The sequence below is a fragment of the Amblyomma mixtum genome, chromosome 5, assembly GCF_055824585.1.
Source record: "Amblyomma mixtum isolate Tamu chromosome 5, ASM5582458v1, whole genome shotgun sequence".
Classification (NCBI taxonomy): domain Eukaryota; kingdom Metazoa; phylum Arthropoda; class Arachnida; order Ixodida; family Ixodidae; genus Amblyomma; species Amblyomma mixtum.
Window position 1 is genome coordinate 94,895,455 of NC_143016.1, and position 13,773 is coordinate 94,909,227.

Here is a 13,773-nt window from a genome sequence, read left to right on the forward strand (position 1 = left end):
CTGTCTAACGTCAAGTAACGCAAGCGGTGGCGAACTCAGTACTTGGATGAAAAACACTGGCACTAAATGTCATACTTCCGGAGTGAGCGTCACGTGGAGGATCTCATTTTCAATGCAGTCCGTGCGCTATGTTCCGACGATGCACTGACGGTCTCCATCAAGCTGCTTATTATGCAGAGCGCATTCCGCTGCTGAAAACACACTTACAATGAACAGAGGCCAGGGAAACTGCGAGCTTCTAAGTTTAAGGACATGTACGGGCCCGTGCATGAAGCTGGCCGTAAACTAGGGCTAGGCCATTTTACGGCGCCTGAAGATTGCCTGATATATGCGTACCCGGCAATCTAGATAGGGCTGGTATGCAGGGTGTTCACGGGAACTATTCTCATATTCTTTCAAATCTGCTTTTTGAGATTAAATGATTATTTCGCAATAATAGACATTGGCGCAAGCTTGCGAGATGAGTTTATTACAAAGGAAATTTAACAAAAGTTTGCTAATATGAATTAAAAATTTTACAATTTAGAAGCTTGGTTGCTATTAGAGAATTATTCTGGCCCATCAGGGCATACATTATAAGTTATTAGTTTAGTAGACGCATAATTGCCCTTGGTGCCTTTAGGCAGGAATTTTTGCCTGCACAGATGCATCGAAAGGGCTGGCTCAGGTCACAGTGCGCGCGTGACCGTACTCATCTATCTACTGCCTGCCCGAGCTCTGCGTCGCATGCCGCCACTCGAGCCAAAGGGAAGTAATGAAAGGACTGCCGAGCGTTCGCTCTATGCTGTCAATGAAAGGCCGTGACTATGAGGGCCCCGCCGCAGCGCGCGCCTGTTCGATACATCCGGGCGGCCGAAATTCGTAGCCTCACAGCGCCAAAGGCATTAACAATTTTCTCATCTGTTTATGTATTTCTTTTTTTTTCAAATATATTCACGAATCACTAACATTTATGAATAGATATTTGCAAAGCACGACTGCCGAAAATTGCAGGCAACGCTTGGGTGTGAGACCTGACCTAAGAAGACGAGCGCTGGGAAAACGTGTCGCTTGCGAATAAGGTTGTACGGCACCTAGTTAGTGCAACATTACATTGGTGACCAAATGTTTAGAGGAATTCCCCAAGGTGGAGTAGATTTGCAATAAGGGAGTTAATTACTCATTGACGTCCACCCTAGCGTAGCCATACGGCTACAAAGGAATGTTATACAGCTTTCTCAGAAACTTCGCAGTTAAAGAAAAATTCGTCCTCGTTCGTGGTTTGAACCCGGTGCCACCGCTTCACCAGAGCAGTCGCTCTACCAATTGAACTAACCGAGACGTCAAGCCTATGGCATGGCGAGAGCGAATTGATCAATAATTCGGAGTGGGAACAGTGTTGAGCAAATTTTTTAGGGGAATCCCTTAATGTGGAGAAGATTTGTAATAAGGGAGTTAATTACTCATTGACGTCCACCCAAGCACAGCCATATGACTACAAAGGAAAGCTATACAGCTTTCTCAGAAAGTTCGCAGTTAAAGAAAAATTTGTCCTGGTCCGGGGTTCGAACCTGAGACCACCGCTTCACTGGTGCAGTCGCTCTATCAATTGAGGTAACTGGGACGGCAAGCTTATGATAGGGTGAGAGCGAATTGATCAATAACTCGAAGTGGGAACAGTGTTGACCAAACGTTTAGCGGAATCTCCCAAAGTGGAGTAGATTTGTAATAAAGGAGTTAGTTACTAATTGACCTCCGCCCAAGCGCAGCCATACACGGCTACGAAGGAAAGCTTTTGGTCAACACTATTCCCACTTCGAGTTATTGATCAATTCGCTCTCGCCCTGCCATAGTAGGTGCAGGCAGGCTGATGATACTGATGATGAAAATTCGACCACCGCTGCCGGGATCGAATCCGCGCCTTTCGGGTCAGCAGCCGAGCACAATAACCACTGAGCCACCGTGGCAGCTCCTAATCACCATTGAGTGATATCACTTAAGCGTGCCTTTCGTCTCACATGTTTTTAGGTTCTCCCTGTTTTCCACAATACCACCACCGACGGCGCAGTGGAGCAGACAGTTGCTAGTTGGTCTTCGTTGTGTGTACTTTGTCCTATCCTTTATGTTGTACTGTAAGTTTATAAGCAGCGCACACACTTCTCATGCATATAACATGTGAGACGTGAGTAAAATATAAAGCCAGGCTACAGTTTGGCGCCCTAATACATGCGAAAATATACGGCAGGTAGCTGGTCCTTCTGATTGAAGTTAAAAACATGTTAGAACTCAAGCCCTCACTGTGCACGGCAATTGCAGGCTTCTTTATAGTACGCTGTCGGTTCTGGTCACCGAGATCAGGCCGCACCCCAGGCCTGCTTATGCACTTCCATCGACACGCGGAGTGTTTTTTTTTTCATAACAGGTGGGGAATTGCTCGGCACAGTGATACGAATCACAGCCTTCTTGCACGCGAGGCGGATTCTGTACCTCTACGCCATCGCTCTGCACCTTCCCCATAAACAGCAGTAATTCTGCGGTAGCTGTAGACAGGTGCAACACCTTCCCCCAAGTAAGAAATTCGAAGAAGCTACGCGGCTGTACCTGCGTGATCAAACTATTTTAAGTTTTTAATGTAACACCAAGAAGGCACAAGTTATTTAACGCGTCTTGTAGTTTACTGTTAGTGAAAAGATATCGTTGAAGTGATGAAACACTGAGACAGTGATTCGCATGGGTGGGCTTGTTATCGATCCGCATTAATTTCTTTTTTGCCCTCTCACACTGAATACGCCAAAGAAATATCTCTACCGGGTAATTAGTGTGAGGTTGGTATAGCCATAGTAGGCTGCCGTCATAATTATTTTTAAAAGACTCTTGTGTCAACACGGGGCGTCTTCGCTCGAGCGGAAGCCAGCTGGAGAAGTTACGCGCCGCACGTTCACGCAGAATACGAGCCGGCATGCGGCTATCGTTTTCTTTTTATTTCTTCATCGTTTGCTCAGCGGACATAGCTTCCATGCATGTGTTCCCTATTTCCGGAACAGCCTCGTCCACACGAAGTGTACACCGAGACACCCTCTTTCATTACTTTTAGCTTTGCCACATTAAGAGCATGTCTGCAGTGGTGCACTCTTTACAGGACAGTAAGTGTAAAGCACCCAGAGCGGAAAACAGCGCTACTGACCTCCACAATATTGGTAGAGGGATAATATAGAAACATATTCAAAAAGACAGAGGTGGCACCCATGGTAGAAATTTAAGTATTTTTCCGAATTTTCGATTAAGCAGGAAATATGCGCGTTCATATCCTTGTGGCGAACAGCGCAGCACGTAGGTGCCGGGGTTCTTTAGTGTGAAAGTACTACTTCACGAGGTCAAACCGGCTCATCGGTTTGTGTGATGCTGAACCTTGAGGGTGACCGTCGGTAAACTATAAATAAATAAATTATATATCGCCGCGACTGGAATTGTACCTGCGTCGGCGCAAACAGATCAGCTTCGTTGGCCACTGCACGAAAGCTGCAGGCTAACTCCGCATCCGATCACGCCTCATATGAAGCTTCTCGCGCTATGCACTGCATATTGTCTTCTTGACCAACTAATACTACTATGAAACTGATATCCGCGGTTTGAGCTATGTGGGATAGTGACAGAAAACCTTGCGCTGCACGCATTGGCAGGGACAACGTTGTGGCAAAAACACGGCACTAGGGCCATACGCGTTGGTGCTCCTGCAGAAACACGGCACTGGAGCATATGCTGCCGGCGTACATTGGGCAAATAGGCATTGACGATGAAAAAGTTGAAGACGCGCATAACTGGCCCCCTGGGTCAGTATAAACCTCCATCGCGCCTTCAGGTACATGGTGGTTATATGTATGGAAACCACTGAACAGCGCTGACAGGACATAAGGGAACACAAACATCACCAATCAGCACGACTAAGCCCTCTTTTTGAACTCGGTGGTGTTCACTGTACTTTTACACACTATTTCGTGCTTGGCAGTGCTAAACCACCAGCCCATTTTTTTTTTATCTCCCCTGTACGTCCTGAAACAATTCTGGCATGAGGGGTGCATCGTATGCACTCTTCTACGACTTGCTGCTATAACCTGCCCATCATCCTTCAACATCAACATTGAAATTAATATATCACCGGGACAAAATTTAACAAAATTTTTGACTACCCCACCCCTTATGTAATACCCCGAAAGGTAACTTTTAGGTAAATAAATGAAATAAAACGAAATGTCCTATTTCTGCCAAGTCGAGTGCCCAGCCGACGGCGGTCTCGGTCTATTAACAGTATCAATGAACATAGCTGGGCAACCGTTTGATCAAAGCTGGCATGGCATTGCCTTTGATCTCCGGCAAATGACGCTGTACTCGCTTCTTTAACGTCTGCTGGCATAATCTGCATGGGAATGCCACTCGGTACCTTTGATCGTGGGCGAAACGCATTCATTTCTGCCAAAACTGCATCGCTGTATAGCGACCTATATCGCGACTAATAAAGGGGCCGACTTTTCTCCGTTAATGCAAAACAGAAGGTATGGCTCTCGTCGCAATCAGTAAGAACATACGCGTGCCTCAACGAGAATGTGGGTGACATAATTTTGATTCTCGTTTCATTTCTTCCCAAACAGGCATCCAGCACTCTGAGGTGCTTTACACCAAAGAAAATAGTGGCCGAATGTATCAATGTAAAATGCATATGGCGCATGACTGAACATCACAGGCGCCAATGCGCTGCAGACTAGCAGAGGTTTAGTTGGCACCCGGGAGCAGCATTAGCCACTGTTCTAAGATCATGCCCCAGAGTTTGTTTGCTGGGGTGTTAATGGCTGAGATACTATGTTACTTGAGCGACTACTAGGAATTCGGGAGAACTCTTTTAGATACCTTAGCTACCACCACGTGACACATGGTTCTGAACATTAAAAAGAAAAGCGTTGACTTCATCCGTAACATAAGAAACAGAAAGATCGATAGGATGCAGATGGTGAGAGTAGTCGACCAACCCTTCACCAGTCCCGTGACGGCTTGCCACTCTGTCGTCAGCGGAGTGATACGTAGTTATCGGCGAAAGCAGAGTCCACACGTATTTTTACTCTCGTAGGCCTAATTTTCAGCTATGTAGTCTCTGACTAGGTCTATTTATTTACGGAAACCTAAAAAAGAAAATAAAAGCGAAAGCAAAGCTACCACGCGATTGCCTGAAAGGCACTCCTTGCGTTAGTCGACCCCTTCCCCGTCTGCGGGGAATTAAAGAAAAAAAGGCGGGAGCCAGACGTTAACCCGATTTAAATTGGGAAAAGTGGCCGCACAAGGCAATAATTAGAAGTTTGCTCAGAACGTGTAGATCCAGTTCTCGCGCCAAAAAGACGAGTTCAGATTCATCTTCAGGGCATCTTTAATGGCTGAATTACTATGTTAGTTGAGCCACTAATAGGAATTCGGCAGAAGTGCTTTTAGGCACCTTAGCTCCCACCAGATGGCACATGGTTTCCAACGTTAAAAAGTAATGCGTTGAATTCATCCGCAACATAGGAAAGAGAATGACCGATAGGACGAAGAACAGAATGTGATAAGCCGCAAGGCGCTGGTCTCTTGTCCCAGTGTTTTGCGCTGTTCCATCACAATGGTGTAACCACCATGCCCAAGCTGATGTCCTGGCTTAATGGCCGCTGTGCTAATTTCCTATAATGACACAAATATTATTGGTGAGCTGTGGCAAATTCTGGATTGGTATTTAATTGATAAGAACTGCATCCAGAGATGGGTTCACTCCCAACAACTGGATGAGGCATACAATTTCGCTTGCGGTCGTGACGGGTGGCGCTGGTTCAGTGAATGCCGAATAATTACGGAGCAGGTGATAACCAGCACGTTGACACAAAATGGAACAGGATGAGTTCTACGGGTAATAAAGTGCACCTTCAACATCATTATTAATCGTCTTTTCTTGGGCTAGTTGGTTTTTCATGCTGTAGGTGTTTGCAGCGCACACGAAACACGGACGGACAGAAAAGGGAACGAGCGCTGTGTTTCGTTCCCTTTTCTGTACGTCCGTGTTTCGTGTGCGCTGCAAACGCCTACATCATTATTAATCAGTGTAGGCTGATGTGGTGTCACTGGAGAATGTAAAACAGGCAGAATTCCTTTCGAAGAGAGCCGTTGAGGAGAAAAAAAGAACGTGAATTTTTATCACCCTTAGTCGTCTGTATGTTTTATTAATTGGTTTCGTTCCTTATGATTCTTTTGTTTTTCGTTCGTTTTCCCTTTTTTACTTTCATTTTTCATTAACTTAAATAGAGGGAAAAAGCTTTGCTGGACAAGTAGCCAAAGGTTACTCGGAGGTCTCCTTAGAGAAGAATCAACCAGACCTGAGTATATCTAGCACACGTTGATCAGGACGTGAAAATGTTGGGCTCAATGGCCGTAAAGTTCTCAAGAAAGCATCAACGACTCGACATTATAACAAAAATGGCGCTTTACGGCAAAAAAAAAAAAAAACGACTGATATATGGACATATTGAATTAATAATTTCTGTTGTGCACATAGTGCAACAAATTAATAAGAAAGGAGTGCGTAATCTAGTTGTTTATTACAGAGGTTAAGCAATGTCATATGATTATTAAATTACCATAAATGGGTGAGCACAAAAATCCTTATGTGATATTTGATGAGGACAAAGAAAGTACCCAGGCCCCCCGCTATAGCAAGAGCGCTTGCTGTGCAGCTGAGAAGACGGCGTGCTGCAAGCAATGCAGAAAGTTGGGCGAGTTGGTAATACAATACAATCCTGCGTGCTTCTTCTTCTTGTCCCTGTCTTTTTATTGCGCTTTGCTAAGTTCAACGGCGTGCTGGTTCCAGAACCAGATCCCAGTTAATGGGTGCACTTCTTAATGGTGGGCTATTTCGAGCTGTATGCTACCACAGAAAGGCCAAGTATTTTGCGGAAATCATAGAAATGGCACCAGGGGTATTGCCAAATCTAGCGTCTTCTATGAGAGAGCAGCATGTTAAAGAAACTACATTCTCTTACCCCTACTGCACAGTACTGCTCGTGAGGGGCCTAAAAAAATTGGCAGCGACTTAACTCACCTATATCAGGATATACGTAGCGAGATCAGTTTCGTCCACTGACATTTCGGTAGCGACATGCTGTCGTTGTCTTTCATCAGCTTGGCGGCGCCTCTTCGCGAGACGTTCCTCTCATTCCTGGGGCCTCTCGGCCTCCCGTTTAGCCTTTCTCGCCTCGTTTTCACACTGTCGGCCGGCCTTGTATCATGCGACGATTTCTAGATCGGAAGACTCAGTTCCTGTACTGCTGGCGTGACGAGCACGGCCGCACTCCTTCTTCCTTGGTGCGCGTCTGACGAGCGAGCGCATCGCTTCCGGCTTATATCCCAGCTGCGCGGCGCGACTTTGCGCATGCGCAGTGTGGCGCAGTGACTGCAGCGTAAAGTTTGTTATGGTACTGGTTGCCTTGGTAACAGCGCATGCGCAGTAAGGGCTTTTGGCAGGCACCGCGGAATTCTAAATCAATCTACCACCTCGGTTATGAAAAATTATTATCTAACCTGAAAAAATGATTGTATTTCGTGCTTGCCTTTTGCTCAGTACGAAACTCTGACAGTAGAAAACCTGCACACTGCACTGGTGTAATCTTTACAAAAGCATTCGATGCCCGGCTGCTCTGCCTACTACAGATCTACGAATTAAGGTCTGAAACCAAGTTCCCTGTCCTGTTTACTCTATTCTTATTTTACTACCCCTGGACATTTATTGCTGCCTGCCATATGCTTCTACCATGCGCAGAAGTTATGCGAGAAGGAATAGTGACCGTCAGGCAAAAAGAATCACACTAGCTAACCTCGTCAGTATTTTGAGCAGACAGAAGCGTAATTTAAGTATGCGTTGTGGTGTCAGCGTAAGCTGTTTCACAGAATGACTAGGCCCATGCCATTAAATACATAATATGAAGAAAAGCAATTCCGAAGCGGCTTTAAATGGCGCACATAAACATGGAACATGGTGACGATAAGGAAACAAGTGGCAAAAATACATGTAGCCGGATTTGCCTGCGAACTCGATTGCATACCATGTTCGGTACTTGATGCAGTCTCTGACGAAGACGGCAATGGGCGACACCTGCAAGCATACTGCAGCAGGTTCAACTTATCGAACTCGGATTACCCTGCACATCTTTCCTGCTGTGTAGAGTCATTTTTCGTCGTTGTTTGTAGAGTTTTGCTGCTCATGTCCATAGCATACGGGTTAGGAGGACATAGCAGTAGTGCTAAAAAACCGGGAAAAGGGTAGACGAAGACAACACAGGCGCTACTACGCTGCTATGTCCTCTCGCTACTATGTCCTAGGCGCTACTAGGCGCTACTATGTCCTCTCAATCCAAACACCAACTAGCCGAGCTTTCTACCTTAAACAGCATACGGGCACACCATAAGCACTACAGCGAAGACAATCATACACAACAGCTTATGTTTGCGTTTGGTTATGGTCACTTCGTATCGTTTTATTTCCACCATACATGTTCTTCTAGCGCAACTCGCTCCAGCTAACACAAATATACTAATAACTATTGTGTGCGGAACGCAATATAGCGCCGTAAGAATATTTTTTGCTTTAAATAAGATAGAGGCACACACATTTGTTTTGTCGCTTTTTGCATGCTTCCAAGGGAGGCCATCCACTCTCGAATTAAACCGAATACCCCTGAAACTTGAGCAACTTTCAGATTGCGCAAACGAAAGCTGCAACAGAGGAGGGTCGCTTGGTCCATCAAAAAGTGTTTAAAAAAATGTATATCGAGAAGCTGTGCTGTCCAAGAGGTTCTGTCTTTTGAAGTGGTCCTTCTCAGGGCTAGGTTTCTCTTTGAACTTCAAGGGCACAAAGATGCAATAAATATCGTCCGAGATTCCTCTTGCATGAGTGCTCGTTTTACATCGAAGCTCCTTTTTTTTTATCCTGCTTGAAAACCTTCGGTGAATGGAAGGCTGATGAACTTGAGCCACAATCGAACATGCCGGCATTTCTCTATGGACTCTTGAGAGTGGGCATGTTCTCGGGTTTTCGGAAACTCGGACGAAATTTTCTCCGGGGGTTCGCAAAGTGAGGATCAAAACAGAGAGGAAGGTTATTGCTTTTCTTCAAATTGCGTTGTTGCAACTCGGAACGCCTTTCAAATTTTTCCGCTGCCTTCTTTTTAAAGGAAAGCGGTTTGCGAGAACGCGATTTCCAGAAACGCACTCAATTGTGGCAGGAGCACTAGAGGTCAAGTGTGTTTGGACAAGCTTGGAATACAACGGGCCGGCGAATCTTTGTCCGCATGCGACAAAAAAAAACAAAAACAAGCATTGTGAACTGAGGCCCTATCATGTGGCGCACTCTAGTGCTCTCCAAACGACCGTTCTTTTGCTCTAAAAGCTTTTTTTCTCAATGACGCTTTCAAGACATGAACATGTGGTTTATGAGAAACTGTAGAAGGCGAAAAATTTTGTGCACAAGTCCGAGGCGGAATATTATGTCTGAGACATCCGAGACGCTATCTTTAACAAAAAAGTTAATAAAACAACACTTGTGTTGGATCAACCACCGGACACCTGGCAGAGCAATGTTAACGGAGTTGCTTCTACCATGAGCTGGATGCAGTGGCGTAGACAGAAATTTGTTTCGGGGGGGGGGGGGGGGGGGGGGGGGGTGTTATTAGCCGCCGGTAAAAAAAAATTAAAAGAAAGTGAGGCTGCAGCCAAAAAATGTCTTAGAAACTTTTTTGCTTTAACAAAGCCAAGGGTTAGTTGTTGCTCATTTGTAATCTGTACGTACACATACGAGTGCGCACAGGAATCCGAGAGCTTCATTCGTAAAGAACTTTTACTTTCTCACAAAAAAAAAACACTCATACGAAAAATCGCGGCTATTTACAATATTTTTCACATAATATACAACAACACAAAAGCTTCTGCGCTGTAAGAGAGTCAGCAACTGCAAACGAGTGGCATTTGTCAGGACTTCGACCTCATGCACCTGAACCTGCACCCAGCCGCCAAGTAGATTAAAAATAAAGCACTTTTCTTTTTCGCCAACCTTTATAATCATCTTAGGAAAATGCAAAGGATGAAAAAGTGCGCTGACGTGAATAGGTATGTTTAATTAGGTGAACTGTGCCTCCAATTAAAAGTAGTGTCATACGTCACACAATGGCGAATAAGAGTGACTTATCTGAAATAACTTCCGCTTCCCATTTTAGAGCCCCTGCTACATGCATGAATCTTTTCGAGAATAAACAACAGAGAACGTAAATGGATCCGAACACTCCCGAATAATTACTGAATCATAAAAATAAGGGTGAGGAAAAAGAGCGTTATTAAAATATCGTCGCGGCAATGCATAAAACTTCTGTGAGTTCCTCTACAAGCTGAACATTACTTGAAATGGTCCGTTCGGCTCCGCGACCGTAAAATCGCTCGGGGGGGGGGAGTATGCGCACTCAGAAAACTTTGGGGGGTGTTGTGACATCGAAACATCTCCGCCCCCTCCCCCCCCCCCCCCTCTTCCCTGGCTACGCCCCTGGCTGAATGCCGGGGAATGCCGCTTCATGCATCGCTGTTATTGAAGTCATTCCGTAAATTGTGGTCGCATCCATGCAAGAAGTTTCTAAGTAATATTTCGAGGGGCGTTTATTGAGTAGAAACCCTATTTATTCCCGGTCTTAGCTTCTTACTCGAGGACGTGAGACTTCTCGTGCAGCTTTTGGAAGGCCAGTGTAGAAAATGGAAGGAAGCAGTTCAACAGGAGCGATCGCCATAATCTTATTAGTGGTACCTCGACTGTGCACTGTAGCACTGACATGCAGCCAAAATATAAGAAAGGCATCCTCTTTAGAAGGCCCAGAAGGCTCCACAGAAACCGCACTACGCAATCCTGCGACAACTACAGCCATTGTGAAAAGTTTAAATCTGAGGAGGTTTGCTTCAAAGCAGTGTAATAGGGGTCTCCTAGCATCTGTGGAAGTCCTTACCTTTCGAAAGCGGAGGACCAGATTTGTTCTTATCCTAAAGAGATTTGGAATGCTGGGCGTGCACAGCAAGCCTCATGACACTCCCCAGAACCCACTTCCACTCGCCTTTAAACTTCCCACAACAGATATGCTTCTATTAACACTGACATAGAGGTTGCAGACTTGTCTTGAAAGACTGGGTGCTCGGTACACGTAGATAAGATATCTCGAGCCTCAAATTACCTGCAAACGTTTGGTTTTCTTTCACGTGTTGCTATTAATGTATACGCCTGAAATCGCAAGAACTTTCATACCTGAGAAAACCCGCACTATGTGCAGTCGAAGTCTGCTGCTTTTACATATTTACTACCCACATCGCGCAGCATTTTGTTGGCAGTTCTCAAAGTAAGACATGGTATGCGGTATGATGTGTGGTGTTTAACGTCCCAAAGCGGTATGGCCTATGCACCATATGAGGGAGGCCTATGGTCTATGAGGGAGGCCGTACTGGAGGCCTCCGGAATAAGTTCGGCCATCGGGGGTGGTGGTGAAAATATTTTAATGAAATTGTTTAGGATGTTGTAGCGGCGGTTGGAGCTCTCAGTCCAGAACCCCACTGGTGAAGGCTGCAGTCCGCGCTCTTTCGATGAGTTCTTTTTGACTCGTTTCATCCGAGCTGGTAAGAGCTGCCTCCCACCCCTCCTGCGTTAGCTGATTATTGACAGTGACCGCCTGATTTCGTTGGCAGGCCCATACCAGGTGGTACAGGTCCGCCTTCTTACCACAGAATTTGCAGTGTGAGTCAAATGACTCCGGGTCTCTTGCTTGTACGAGTAGTCTTCGTGGGTTGTTGTAAGTGTTGGTCTGTAGCTTTCGGAGGTGTTGTTCCTCCCCTTTGTCCAGTGTCTTAGCCGGCGGAGGGTAGACCCGACGGGATAATCTTAAGTGCTGAAGTATGTCGTTATAAGTTAGTAGTTAGATAGGAGGTTCTACGGCATCCGCAATGGTTGCCCGGGGATCTTAGGCTAAGCTGGATGGCTCCTGCTAGTTCGTGTAAAAAGGAAAGCGGCATCATCCCGCTCCCGAGAGGGTACAATGGTGCCTGCGTCTCAGCCGTACTTTTTTCTAGTTTATGCTTAATAAATAAAAAAAAGCGTTAAACTAAAAGCTATTCTTATAGATGAGTTTCAAAGAGATTGCAATGAAGGGGAACTTCTTGTTCGCGCACTCCCGATATGTATGCAGAGGAAGGGGTGAAAATGTAGTCTGGAAACAAGCCTTTTTTGTGGAAACTTCTTTGCGGGAAATCTGTCATAGAAAATTTTGCAAGTTCTAAATCTGCCGCTGCATATAGTAGAAATGACCAGTGATAGGCAATGTGTAGCGAAAGCTGTCTTCCTACTACAATCGTTTCTGACAACATAGTTGAAATCACCTAAATACGTATCTTGTATTTTCAAAGCCTGTTTTTGCGCACTTGTATTAGCCACAAAGTCTGTACAAAACTATAATTGCCTTGCATCCGCATTTTCCTTGCCGAGAGTCAAGCGCACTCGGCTATGCGCAAGTGGGAGAGAGCCTAGGCCAGTTCAAAAGTGAAGAAGACAATGAAACCAAATCGATCGGTGCAGACAAATAAAGAACGGTGGGCTAAAGGAAATAAAACCAAACACGATGCCGATGGAATGAAGCGTAACGGGCTAGAAAAAAAATATGAGCAAATACGTTATTTTTTTAACCCGGAAGAAACAAAGCAGGCTTTTCTAGGAAACGCAGCTCCGGAGGTCCAACCAATGAGGTAGGAACGCGATCAGCAACGAATTGGTACGGAGCGGTGAAGCCATGAAAAAACATGATTGGACAAATTTACAAAACGAACGATATCCGAGAGGCCCAGGTTCATTTCCTCGTTCATCACCGTCAACAAAGCCTCGAAAGAGTAAATGAAAGGAGAAGGAAAGCACCAGCGCCAAAATTCAGGATGAGATGGGGGGGTAAAATTTCATTTCTCCCGGCCATTCGTTTGGTCTTCTTTTGAGTCACTCTGTGCAGTAATCCAAATAGTAGATTTAGGGGCGCAAGTGTCAGAGAGGCCTATGAAACAAATTACAGATAAGAACGTGTTGTCTTTGTCTTTCTCGGCCTTTTGTGAGTGTGTCCTTCTGCGCGATTATTTCATTCCAAAAAAGTTAAACACATTATAGGGATGAAAAGAAAACAAATGCCGAATAGCAGTTGATGGATTCTTTTTAAACAGGAATTTCAGAGTATAGCGTGTGGCACAAAATTCCCACGGGGAGAATGAAGGGGTTTAACAGCCACGCATTGTTCACGGCGAAATGCCAACACATGATGATTTTGGCAAGTAATGTCCTGAAATCAACTTGTGTCGCGATCACGCCCTGCGGAAATGCTGCTGCGGAGCCAGTATGTTAGAGAATTAATTGCTGAATTGGCAACACTAAAGTATCTTTTTCTATTACGCGAGAATTGCATTTCGAGAATAAGCAAGAAATTTAAACACGCCAATTAGGGACAACACGCAATCCTGATTTTATTCGGAGTCACGTACGGACGGTCGGACGGCCGATGTCGCCGCCGATATTCACAGCGCCAGCCGTAGCACCTCCAGAACTCGGTGAAATATTTATTGAACTTATTTAATGATATTTATTTAGTTTGATTTATTTAATTCATTAATACTGAGTTCAATTGCCACCTGACCACTGTGGGTGGTGGAACCTTAGAGGTGGAGATTTCTTTCTCTCCA